Raw genomic sequence first — 11,154 nt, forward strand, 5'->3', positions numbered from 1 at the left:
CACCGTTCGAATCATGCATATTCATTACGACTCATGCATATTGATGAAATACGTCATGGCGCATGCGCAGTATCAAGAAATCCCCGTATCAACAAAGTGCAGTACTCTGTGTGTGTAGCTGAGTAGAAAGCAAACATCGAACGGTGCGTGCAAGCTCAATGAGCCGATGCTAGGCGGCTAGCGACATGCTTGCGCTCTGCATTAGTTTCAGATATAATCCACTATTTGCGATAGCACACACAGGATAAGAATACTATATTGAGCTATATCCATAAATGTATCGTACGCGTGAAAAAGGATTCAGACACGTTGATTATCTGACGTGAATGACGAAGCAAAGGATTGCCCAATACGGCTTACTTTCGGACTCTTATGTCATGAATCTGAAAGTACTCCAAGACTAAAAGAGATACGAGAATCCCAGAGATGGGCAAGGGCCGAGTTCCGAGTTTGATCTTTATTCATGTGGATTGTAGCTCTTTTATGCACCTTTCCCTTCATGTATAGCTTGGCGTGATACATATACGGGAACTACAGCGAGGCGCTATAGCGCAGCTCACTGTATGTATACTCTGTATACTGACTCCTTGGCCCTCCCCAAAGGAAAGGGGGAGGGAGGAGAGAGAAGAAAGAAAGAAGTGGATTGGTGAAAGAGAATCAGGAGAGCCATCATAAAGGGATATGGATACAACATACCCTAATTTGATATTTTGGTGTTTTTTTATCTTTCCTGAATGTTTCAGTCAGTTTCAGATTATTTAGATCCACTCGCAAAGTACAGAGGAGAAATTGGAAAAAAAAGTTAGACCAAAAATATTTAAAACTCTAAACAGACGGCCACCACCATTCTGTCTACAGCCAAGCATGAAGGGAAAGGGCGAAGAGAAAAACGATCACTTTCAGAGCAGGTTCTACGATATAAAACAGGGTTTGTTTAATACGGGGTTAAATATAGGCCTATAGTAAAACATAACGAAGATGCAATCATATATGCCTATAGTAAAACATAACGAATATGCAACCCCAATGCGGGGTTAAATATAGGCCTATAGTAAAACATAACGAAGATGCAACCCCAATGCGGGGTTAAATATAGGCCTGTAGTAAAACATAACGAAGATACAATCCCAATGCAACACTTGACTACTCTTCGTTTGTTTAGATTGAACTCGCGAGGTCAAAAGGTGAGCTGAGAAACCTGTTGATGCGAAGTACGTACGTGTAGTCTACATTGTGTAGACCGTGATAGCATGAATGTGACCAACGTACGCATCAAGTTGCTAATTTCTGTTATTTCTGTGCCGAGGTTTTTACCTGACTGCTAAGAAAGCACGAATGCCTGTGAGCAAGCAACCAGGGGACAAACGGCTCAAGGTCGAACAAGCAGAGTAAAGGCGTCATGAGTCAAAAAATGAGGGGGGGCAGACCCGGGGGGCAGACATGACGTCAGGGACAAGATTTCTGGGAAAACTCTTATTTTTGCATCCACACAAGAAAGCTTGCATCGAGATATGGAAAAATGAGAAGTTGAGTATTGCGCGGTGCACGTGCTTCAGAGTTGTGATTTCCAGGGCCGACCAGCATGTAGAGTCTTACAACAGAACTTTACAAGGCACGCCGTGGGGCAAAGTGCAACAACGTATGTGAAAGAAGACTAAGCAAACCTGGAGAAGCAGCAAGGTGCAACATGTACAAGGGAATTGTGCATGTACATTACGTCTGCTTTGAAATGTGTACATGGGTCGCCGAGTTTTTATGTAGTATGGGGAGGGGGTGGGGGTAGCCTATAATGATATAGTAGGGCGCTTTATACTTTATACAATCATGGACCTATTACGTCCATGCTATAATCAAACCATCAGCACGACCGGTGGATGGATGACTGAAAGAATGGATGGATAGGCATATATAAATGGATCATCCAATTGATGTATTTTCCCAAGAAATGGATGGTCAAAGAGAAATGGATACAAATGATGCAGCAATAGATAGGGGCACCCCATGGGAGATCAACTTGCTACCCCTTCATAGACAGTAAACAAGTAGAAAGAATTGATAAAAAGATGAAATTTTATAACAAATGAGAGGAAGAAAGGCCTCCGGGAAAGGCCTATACGCATACAGAGTGTGCACGAGCAGTTCAACCGTTGAAAAAATGTGAATGACTGCGACATGAGCAGGACAAAGACATTACTTGCATCCGGGACTTGCATCTTGATTGGCATAACATTTTAGACTTATTTATCAATGGAATTGTAACTCCCATTTCCCTGCTATAACTATAGGAAAAACGAATGATAACTGTTGTTTTATAGACGTGGAAATTTATGCTTCATATTAGGACCAAAGAGATTCTGGCGTACGTGTCAATATTTCAAAACTCATGCGGGAAAATAATATAATCATTTTTTATGATTGAAAAAAAAGTGCCAAGTTCACACTGTCACGATTTTTTTTTTTGGTGGCGGTGCTGAGGAAAATTTGACAAAGCAAAAGAAAAACATTAAAAAAGGTTCCAATACAAAATGTTGGTAATTTTCCTACATTTATCCAATTCGACACCTATACCAGAATTCCAGGGGGAGCTGCCTACATGGAAAATAATGCACGCCGCACCCCATTGTAAAATCTTGGGGGTGCTTTGCACCCCCGGTTCCAAGGGCCTTAATTATAATCGCGGAATAATTAATCGTATCAGATCAGTCGAGGCGATCGTATTGATCGTATAAATAGTTGGAATGGTTCAACTATGTGGTGATGTGGCTTTTTTTGCAGGATTTTTTTGCATTTATTGGAATAATATACAAAACAAATTTACAATGCTTGAGACATGATCATAATACAAGTGACAATCGTATATGTAGTGACTGGAGAAATACAATATATAAAAAAATATATATATATAATGAGTAAAATGCATAGGCAAACTATATACAGTAAGCAAATATGTGCTTGAAGCATATAGCAGCCAAAATAAAAATGAAATTTCGAAACGAGACAAAAATAAAATTTTTATTTTGGGACAAGCCCCATCTGGCGAGGTTTAATGGGTATACGCTTTTTCTGATCATGGACCCTGATGTACTTAATTTATGATGATGTAATTAATGCACATGTGCTGCCGATGAAAATATAATATTTTGCCTTTATGGGTTTTTTACAACTCCAGGGGGATCAATGAGAATACAGTAATAGTTCTGAATACGCACTGAGAGAAGTGAAGGCCGGGGGGGAGGGGCACTTCCATTGACGAGTGGATACCATGCGCGACCATGGGGTCTCGAAAAGCACCCAAACACGTATTTTCCATATTCTCAAACTGCACCCCTTAACAAGTATTGGCGTTTCAAACCGACCCTTAACAAGTATTGGAAACAAAACGATACTCTTGGCAAGTATTCCCGAAATGAACCCCTAAACAAGTACAGCGATATTTTATTGTTATGTCGGGTCCGTCGGTCGTTGGTTTTACCTTTACACATCATTATTTTGGTTTAGTACGGCCCCATGCACCTTCCACAACTCGCGCAAGTCGGACTCTAAACACGTAGTGTTGGGGCAAAAAGGACATCCTTTATAAAACATTTTAATTTTGTTTCATCATCCCCGAAAATATTACCCTAAACACGTAGCTTTCCTAGCAACATAGATACCCTTTTTTTAATATTTTTGTGTTTTTGACAAAAAGACATCCTTTTTACGTGTTTTTGGGGTCGCGCATGGTATCCACTCGTCAATGTAAGTGCCCCCCCCCCCCCCGGAGTGAAGGCAAAGCGGTCATGGAGCATGCAAGCAAACGAGTAATTATAATTCCTTGAATAGTCATACCATAATAAAGTTGGAGAGGATAATATTGAAATAAATAGAAAAATAACATTAAAAAATGCGAACATAAGGAATACACACAACCCCCAACCCAAGGCTAGGAATTGTGTAAACATCGAAAAATACAGAAAGATGTTAGGAACCTTGCTTGAACTATTGGCGTAAATAATAAACGTAAAATATATGAATTAAGGGGCCAGATATATGTGTCGGGCACAAATCATTTTTTATCGGTGATAGATTTTGACATAATATTCAGATATTAGTTCCCCTTCTCGCTTTCTTTTTGTATTGGCCGTGACAAATTTGGGAATCCATATAGCCCCAATCCTTCCCCATTATTTTGAACGCCACTGATTTCAACTGGATATCGTCAAAAAATATTGATTGATTGATTTTATTTCGCAAGTCACCATAATATATATACAGTAGCATTAAAAACAACAGGCTTACACAGGATGACCCACGAAAGCTCTAAAGCTATTTTCCAGTGGGGAAATAGGCTTTACCTTGTAAATAAATATTACCTTGGAAATAAGCTTTACCTTGTAAATAAATATTTACAAGGTAGTCAAACTGACAGCAGATGCAGCGTGTAAACACAGTATGAATTTCATTACATGATAATAATAAAATGATAATTACGTAATGTCATGGGTGGTGAAACAAGGATGGGACGTTTTGTAATTCGCTACGCAGGCTTTTGATAGTAAAGCTGATGAAATACAGGGTTGAAAGTAAAATAATGTGAAAGACTGAAATGAAACGATCTATTCAAAATATAAATTCCATGAAAGAGAAGCGATTCAAACAGAGTATGATATTGCGTTTACATTCTCTTTGATTCATATTATTTTGATTCCCTTTCAACAATCTACTTCTTTCTTTATTTCTTCTCTCTCCTCCATGCCCCCCTTCCCTTTCTTGGGGCGGCGGGGATGGGGGGGGGGGGGGTTATCGGATATGAGAAAGCCTGCAGTTTAGGTGTTATGGCACACTCGGACAAGTTCAATTTAGTGGCCTAGTAGGTCCATTGGTAAATTGCCAAGTCGTCGACTGCCAAGTGCCAACTTGCACTCACCACATGGTCTGATTTAATTTAGTCCATATCCATTCCGTCCATCAATATTTCGTCGAACAACTATTTGGTCCAGTATCCAATTCATTTTCATTCATTTTGCACAATAGCACGTTGTCCAATTAGACCAAATGGTATATGGACTGAATGGCTATTGGACCAACTGGTTACTAGACGATAGTGGATGAACATAATTATGGTAGACTTTAATGATAGTAGGCGAGTTGGCAATTTGACGATTTGGCATCAGACGAAATGGAAGTAAACTGATCCATGGACTTATATAGTATCACACCGGTATAGATAAAGAGGTACAAAAGTGGAAACGATGCCCGACGGACATGCGCATATCCAGGATTTTGCACCACGAGGGGGTCACTATTTTTGCGCCCCTGTGAACTTTTCGGAAAATTGCACCCCGACCCGACCACTCAGGCAATCAAAGTGCCTAAATGCATTTTGAATTGTCTTATTCCACAACCACGTGAAAAAGGCAATCGAAGACCATTTTTTTTAATGTGTCCATAGTGTGTCCATGTAAAAAAAGATCAAAGTTGTATCCACTTCTTGAAAAGAATAAATGCGACCAGAAAGCATAGAATTTTTAAGCGTTTTGGGGTTTCAATTTAGTTCAACTTTTCATCAGAGTGGTAGACCATACTAAAATTATGTGCGGGAGCTGTAATTTCTTAACCGGGGCTAGATCCAGCTTTCGCCAATAGGGGAGGGGGATATTTTCATCTGTTTTCCGATCAAACATTCTACGCTTTTTGCAACCGTGAACATGATATGTATATGAATTATTTAAACAATTATTATTGATACGAGCGCGAAACGTGAGCTGAATTTTTTTTATATTCTGACCTAAAATTTGAGGGGAAAAAAATCTATGAGCACTTTTGGCAATCAAGAACAGGATGAGTATCTATCAACATTTTATGCGATCACGAAGTGCGAACTGACAATTTTTGAATTCCCAATCCAACACTGGACATCATAAGCACTTTTTATAACCATGAACAGGATGGGTATATAGCTAAATAATCAATGCGAGCGCTAAGCGCGAGTTCAAATTTTTTGATATTCTGACCTCGTAAATTTGTGCGAGTGCGAAGCGCGAGCTTAAAAAGTGATTGATATTTTGACCTAAAATGTGGACATTCTAAGCACTTTTGGTAATCATGAACAGGATTGTCATCTAACTAAACATTGATGCGTCCGCAAAGAGCGAGATGAAATTTTTTTCATATTCTTACCTAAAATTTGGACATTTGAGTAAGCATTTTCGGTTATCATGAAAAGGATGATCAGTAACAAAACATTTTATGCGATCACGAAGTGCGAACTGACAATTTTTGAATTCCCAATCCAACACTGGACATCATAAGCACTTTTTATAACCATGAACAGGATGGGTATATAGCTAAATAATTAATGCGAGCGCTAAGCGCGAGTTCAAATTTTTTGATATTCTGACCTCGTAAATTTGTGCGAGTGCGAAGCGCGAGCTTAAAAAGTGATTGATATTTTGACCTAAAATGTGGACATTCTAAGCACTTTTGGTAATCAGGAACAGGATTGTCATCTAACTAAACATTGATGCGTCCGCAAAGAGCGAGATGAAATTTTTTTCATATTCTTACCTAAAATTTGGACATTTGAGTAAGCATTTTCGGTTATCATGAAAAGGATGATCAGTAACAAAACAGTTTATGCGAGCGCGAAGCGCGAGCTGAATAAAAATCTATATATTTTGATACAAAGTCAGACATTCTAAGCACTTATCTTACCATGAACAGGATCGCCACCTTACTTAACAATTAATGCGAAGAGTAGGATGAATTTGTTTTTATATTCTGATCTAAAATTAGGACTTTCTAGGCACTTTTGGTAATCATGAACATGATTGGTAATTGATGGGAGCAAACATGAGTTTGGCACCCCCTCCCCTCCCTAGGTAAATTGAACCTGAATTTGATGCACCGAGACAAATATCAAATTGGCGTGTGGTGAATATCCATTCGGCACCCCCTAGGTTGAACATCAATTCGGCGCCCCTATATGTCAAACAGCAACTCGACAACCGTATATAGAAAAAAATTATTCGGCGCCCCATCCCCAAGGTTAAACATCATTTCGGTGCCCTTCGGTGCCCCTATGTCGAACATCTATACGGCGCCCCGAGGTAAAACATTAATTCGCCCCCCCCCCCCTAGGATGAAGATCAATTTGGCACATCCTAGGTCGAACATCAATTCGGCGCCCGCTATATACATACTATAGGTTGAACATCAATTCGGCGCATCCACCCCCCCCCCATGTCAAACAGCAATTCGTCAACCCTTTTTCTTTCCTTCCCTTTTCTCCCTATTTTGGCGCCCCCGAATACGCACATGGTAGAGCTACGGATATAGAGAAATAAGGACAAAGATGTAATGAAAATATAAAAACTCTTGAAATACTTTACGTTTTCTAGGCAAACAAGAATCCAAACTCCAAAGCGTATAATAACGTCCGGCTGAATAGACCTCCATTTGCACCCTGTTTGATATGCTTTCCTGTAAGTTCCATTGTGGGCAAAATAAAGGGCAAAAGTAAGTCTGCTTTCTTTGAGAGGGTGTAAATGATGATATATTCAAATACCAGCGAGTGCCATAGGTGACGGAATCATAGGCGACGGAACGTATTTTCAATTTTTTTTTTTTTTTTTTTTTTTGGGGGGGGGGACAAAGCGAAAAAAGGCACTTATATGCAAAAAATTGCATTTTTTATGCAAACTTATATTTTCACCATGAGATTATCATCTGTGTTAAGTAGTTGTGCGTTTTGTAGTAATTAAATTGAGCAAAACCTTTTTAAAGTCTTTTCTGATTGATAAAATATCTATTTAGGCTTTATTTTTCCGGGAGCGAGCGTAGCAAGCAAACAGTTTGAACATTTTCAAATCTGAAGTTGTGAAACTCGCCGCTTTTTGGTCAAATCGCGCAAATTATTGTTAAAAGAGCATTCTTGCGAGGTGTTAAGAGCGCAAATCGCGAGCTATAAATTCTAGACATTGCTTGTACTAACATGACTAATAAGACATGAAAATCAAACATTCCGAGCAATTTTGTTATGAAAAAGATGTGCATCTAATTGAAGAATGGATGCGAGCGCGATATTCCAACCAGAAAACTGGACATTCTAAGCACTTTTTTAACCCAAGAACTTAATTGTGTGTCTTAATAAATAATAATTGATGCGAAGCGCGGCGAGCCGAAAATTTGTAATATTTCAACCTGAAAACTGGATATTCTAAGCAGTTTGAAACCAAGAACATAATGTGTACCTTTGATGCGAGCGGAAAGCGCGAGCTGAAGATTTGTGACATTTAAACCTGAAAATTGAACATTATAAGCACAAGTTGTAACCAAAACAAAGTGAGTGCCTTCCTAAAAAATAAATGATGTGGGCGCGAAGCGCGAGCCAAAAAATTTGTGATTTCCAACCTAAAATGTATCGTTTGACTTCAAAAAGGGTATTTTATTTTGAAAAGGGACATTCATGTACATCATTTTGAAATAAGTGCACTCTCCATTTAAAAAAGGCATTTTTTCCTACTGGGATTTTTTTATGTAGGGGGTTAAGTGCCCCTGCCGCCCCCCGGTTCCGCCGCCCCTGCTGCTAATATAGCCTCGGGTTATAATTTTTATCTAAGTTCAAACTGGTATTAACAAAAATATGTTGGTATGACTGCATTTTATAACGATGGTTTTCTTTAAAATATATATTTTTTACCATTTCGATCCATCACATTTTTGCATTTTTTTGTCCGTCGATATGCCCAGCGCTGAGAGGTCATGCCAAAACGTGATTTTGCATGAAGTACATTCTCTGAACCATCATCGGAACTTCGGAATCACACAGAGATGGAAGACCCCTTCCCCCAAATAGTTCCGCCTAGCTGTATGTCCTCGAATATATATATATATATTTAATAAGACATCAGAAATGCGAAACACAAATTCACGAGTAATGCAGTTTTTGCAATAAAATTTGCAATTTTATTATATATATATATCACCATGATAAGTACGTAATTTTATTATCCGAGCACATGCAGCGGACCGAGGAGGAGTGGGTGGAGGGAGAGGCACCTAGGAGACGTCATACTTGTTCTTGTTCAGTATACTACCATAACAAGTTGAAAAGAAAAATGCAAAGAGAAACTTGGAGGGGGATCGATGTTACATGGTTATAACATACAGACCTACGCACCGGTATCATAGGCGGATCCAGGAGGCCGACGTTACGCCCCCCCCCCCCCGATATTGGCGGCGCAAAGTAATATGAACGAAAGCAGAGGGGGGGGGGGGGAATATAAGAGGAAGAATGAATAAAAAAAGGTGAGGGGAATTCAGACTTGGGGAGGGGTGGGAGCCAATCATGTCACTACACAAGTATAAAAACAATTTAGCCCGCGCTTTGTGTTCGCATTGCCTGTTCGATGGAACATATATTCATCTATACCAATTCATTTATTGATTTATTCATTCAGTCATGGTTAAACAGGTTCACAAGTTCAGAGTTATTAGTATATAAAATCATAGTAACAAGTACAATGACAAGGTATAATTCATATCGAAATAGTATGAGACATAAAGAAATATTAACTGATCAATGTAATACAAAACACGGAAACATTGTTGAAGGGCTTATAGTAAAACGAACAAGGGAACTAAATAGGCCTTTACTTATTCAAATTTTTGAGCACCTTATCCGTCAGTGTGCATCTTAATTGTTTAATGATCATATTGCTCAGATCAATTTTCAGGACACAATACACAGTCCGAAAATAATACCTCACGCTCGCATTTTTTATAGGGTTTAGTACTGTTACGACTATAGATTCCAACAAAAACTAGCTTTGAGCTGCCGATCGATCGGGAAAAATGTGGATGAAAATATTGTTCACCCCGGCCCCGTTATTAGTGAAAGCTGGATCCGCCCCAGAATATATTGTTTAAAAAAAAAGGCATAGGCCACGCGGTATTTGTCATTTTTTTGTGATAAATACATTGAGGCAGTATATTGACAAATAATCACTGGAAGAGAAAGAGCATCTTATAGGCCTATATAACGCACAAAGCAAAATAATGAAGAATGGCGGCAAAGCTAGTTCAATACAAAATGATTTCCTTTTCCTTTAAAAAAAATGTTACAACACGTTATAATAATGAACAAATCAAAATACAGAACCTGAAGAAATTGATAACGATTCAGTGAATCGGAATCGAAACAAAAATGCGTATGTAAATATAATTATAAAATAGAAATAAAAAACGGGAAAAAAAATAAGAATAGCCCTTTCACAAGCAACCATAATTCTCCCTCCCTTCATACCCTGGACAAGTAAAGAAAAAAAAATACAGCTAGAGAAACGAAGCAAAGATGAAAAGCAAGGAAAGGGAAGGAAGCCGTCTCTCGGTACCTGGTACTCTGCCCAGATATCAAGATGTACGTAGGACCTATTCTCCGCGATTTGAAAAACAACGTGCATAACATCACACTTATTATGATGGTCATTTAAAAAAGTTCCTTGGTTGTTTCCAAGTTATTTAATTTGCCGTCGAGGGACTGCGCGAATGCACACGCTCCTACAGGATATGAATGAAAAAGTCGCAAACAGACTCCGCCGTTCAATCCGATACTGTACTGTATAGCCGGTATACAGATCGGCACGTGAGACAAGCGCAGAGGCGATGGACATGAATATTCATGAGCAGGTATTGATGTCATTTGGTCTCAAGGTGGCGCTCTTCATTTTTTATATCAATTTCAAAATCTGCATCAAAAGAAAGCTCACTTGGCAAAATTTCTCTTCTTTATATATTTTTTTGAGAATAAAAACATTTCTTTTGGCCAATGCAATACATTTTATGGACTCAGAACTTGTTTATGAGTATTTTGAAAAGCGAAGAGTGAAATCTAAAAGAAAGTTTTGAAATAAACCAATGTCACAATTTACCTTTAATTTGAATTGAATCTATGATTGAAAAATGCGCTAAAGCCCTATATCAATCTAAGTTAGATGTGGACTGATTTTTCTACACATAACCTTAACAGAGCAATTTAAAGTCTGCCTTCAGCTTTGGTAATAAAAAATCAACAGTTGCCAACTTAAATGCAGCAAAACAATAATTCAATTGAATTTTCAGGATCAAACAAATTTTATTGATGCAATTAAAAATGGTACCAGATTATTTTTCTAT

This window comes from Lytechinus pictus, unplaced genomic scaffold, assembly GCF_037042905.1.
Source record: "Lytechinus pictus isolate F3 Inbred unplaced genomic scaffold, Lp3.0 scaffold_19, whole genome shotgun sequence".
Lineage (NCBI taxonomy): Eukaryota > Metazoa > Echinodermata > Echinoidea > Temnopleuroida > Toxopneustidae > Lytechinus > Lytechinus pictus.